At 59.1% G+C, this 2,845-nt stretch overlaps 1 protein-coding gene across 1 annotated transcript in view; it reads right to left on the bottom strand.

Moving 5' to 3' along the window:
- The window catches only part of LOC105519769 (cytochrome P450 4F22), a 47,534-nt gene extending 46,067 nt beyond the window's left edge, over positions 1-1,467 (bottom strand). Inside the window, exon 1 of the mRNA XM_011953232.1 lies at positions 1,377-1,467. The gene's annotated coding sequence lies outside the window, so the exon portion shown is untranslated. The remainder of the gene's footprint in view (positions 1-1,376) is intronic.
- Positions 1,468-2,845: the final 1,378 nt, after the last annotated feature.

Genomic DNA, 2,845 nt, shown 5'->3' with positions numbered 1-2,845 from the left:
AAGGAAGGAAGGAAGGACGGAAGGAAGGAAGGAAGGAAGGAAGGAAGGAAGGAAGGAAGGAAGGAAGGAAGGGAGAGATGGGTCTCATTCCCTGAATGCCTCTCAAGTCATCCAACCCCCTCTGCAGATACCAACCTGGGTCACCACCGGACACCAGGCCAGAGTTAATGTTACCATTCAGAAACCCAAGCTGGGCTATTTGGTGATGCCGGGGACGTCGAAAAGTGGCCCGGGACTTTGGGGTCAAACAGGGCTTGTTGTTTTCAAATCCCAGCTCTCCCACTGGACACTGGGTGTCTCCCACTGGACACTGTGGGTATCCAGTGTGGGTGTCCAGTGGGTGTCTCCCACTGGACACTGGCCCTCAGTTTCCTTGCCTGTGAAATGAGGGTGGTAGGGAAGATTTGGGGAGGTTCCTCCTCTTTGGGGTTTGAAGTTACTCAAGGAAGAGTTTGATGCTGCCAACCCGGGCTGGGCACAACTCCAGGACCCAGAAATAAGGGGTGGGGCAAGGGGCACAGGGTAGGAGGAATTTTGGGTGCAGGGCTAGCCCTGGCCATCTCCTTTGCCTACGGGGCGGTGAGAGACACACAGTGAGTGCATGCATTAGGGGTGAGCGGGCAGATGAACGAGGTGAGATGCCCTGAGCCTGGGCCTCTCCAGCCTGAGACTCCTCAGGTGGCCAGCCTCGGCCACCCTGCATACCCAGGCTGCGCCAGGTCCCTGGGAGACCAGAAAACATCATCCTTTCAGCATCTATCAGACGAACATCACCTGGGACCAACCCCAGGACCTCACACAACCCTCAGAGCCAACTCTGGGCGCCAGAAGAACACCGTCTTTTCATAGAGGGGCTCCTCGTCTGGCGTGGATGGGCAGAGGGTCCCTGATAGCAGTTGGACCACACGCCTAACCCCATTGGTTGAACGTACAGCCTCCCCTTCAAGACAACGTACAGTGGTGAAATCTCACGGTGAATCCCCATTCAGCCCCAAAGAGGCGTCCCAGGGCGGGGCTTGAACCCATCTGGGATGTCCTGACCACGAGAGGGGTCTTCTGGAGGCCCCCTCCCTATCACAGAAACCCAGAGAGAAGGATGCGCCTAGGACTCCCAGGCGCACACAGAAGAAAAAAAAAAAACCGCACAAATGCAGCAAACGTCGGGGACACACCCACGTGCCCCTCTCCCCGCGAGTGCCCCGGGCATGCAGCCCCGTCCTGGGTCCTAGGGGATCCCGGTGGCTGGCTGCGCTCCCCCCGACGCCGCGCGCAGACCTTTGCCTTCGCCCGGCCAGCACCGAACCTCGCGAGCCTCGGGTTCCAGCGCAGCGTCGCGGCTGCGCTCGGGTTACAGCCCACATCACGCGCGCACTCACCTGCGGGTCTTAGCCTCCTGCCCTCGATCCGGATCCACCGGCGCCACTACCTGGGATCTGACCGCGCCGTCCCACGGCCCAACCCTTTAACCCCGCCCGGCCGCGCCAAGGGGTCCGCCCCGCCGGATACCCCGCCCCGGGCCCCCGCAGGGCTCTGGGCGGGGACGCCAGCGCTTCCCCCAGAAAAGCGGGGAACAAGAAATAGGCGTGTGGAGGGGTGGAGAGAGATATAAAGAGAAAGAGACTGAGACTGAGATGGAGAGACGGAGAGAGACAGAGACTTGGACACCGATAATTCCTAAACCATCAGGCTCCCCGCCCTCCTGCCGCTGCTGGGCCGCATTAGCGCCCAAGTCCAGCTCTGGACCACACTCCTCCCACACCAACACCCCCCATGGCCCTTACTTTCAGGTTTGCTCCCAAGCTTGGACAGCGATCCCTAAACCATCAACCCCTGGGGCCCCACTGACCCCTCCAGAAGCCTCCTCTGGAGCCCTCAGGAATTCTCTGGCTCCCCCAGCCCTTGGGAACCAGCCCTTCCCCTCTCTCTGGATCCTGAGCCTAACCTCTCCCCCGCACCCGCCCCTGGAGGCTCTGGAGCCTGCAACACCCTCTTCCTCCAGGAAGACCTCCAGCCTCAACAAGCAGCACCAGACTGGTTCTGCTCCCCGCGCACCACTCCTCCCCACCCACTGCCAGACACCTTGACCCTCCGGCCAGGATGTTGTCCTTGGCCAACCCATCTGCTCCAGATATGTCCAGACAAAGTCAGCTCCGCCTCTGGATGTGTCTGTCCTCCTGGGTCGGTGGGTGGATGTGTGGCTGACCTCAGCAAGTGGGCAGATGAGAAGACAAGAATCGCCACTTACCCCAGCAGGTGGTAAACTTAGAAGACTTCGGTATCCCTCTTTTTTCCAATAATACTCTCTCACTTGGTGCTGGGCCCTTGGGAAGAGGGCGTGGAAGGTGTGGGGCATGTCTCCAGGTGAAGAAGAGGAGACACAAGTAATTGAAGTTTTGCTGCTTGGAGGAGGCAGACGTGAGGTCAGGGAAGGCGACGTGCAGGATGTGACATTTGAGCTGGGACTGCAGGGAGAGGTTGGATTTCAACAAGTGCAGAAGAGGGGGTAGGGCTCAAGCACAGAGAAACTGGAGGGTGTGACTTAGCAGGGCTTTCCCTGGCCTTGGAGTGTGAGAGGTGTGGAGGCTGGAGGGATGCAGGAGTTGACTGTGAAGGCCAGTTTGAATGGCTGGGTCTTGATCTGGTGGGCAGTGGGGAGCCATGGATGGCGCTTGAGTAGGAGAGGTGCCCCCTGTTAGTTGATTGGTCTCATTCTATCATCCAGGCTGGGATGACTCCTGGGCTCAAGCCATCCCCCTGCCTCAGCCTCCTGAGTAGTTGGGACTACAGACACATGCCACCACACCCAGCTAATATTTTTTTCATTTTTTTAGAGATAGGGTCTCAC

The sequence above is a fragment of the Colobus angolensis genome, unplaced genomic scaffold (assembly GCF_000951035.1).
Source record: "Colobus angolensis palliatus isolate OR3802 unplaced genomic scaffold, Cang.pa_1.0 Scaffold36, whole genome shotgun sequence".
NCBI lineage: Eukaryota > Metazoa > Chordata > Mammalia > Primates > Cercopithecidae > Colobus > Colobus angolensis.
This window is presented reverse-complemented; position numbering and strand designations above follow the sequence as displayed.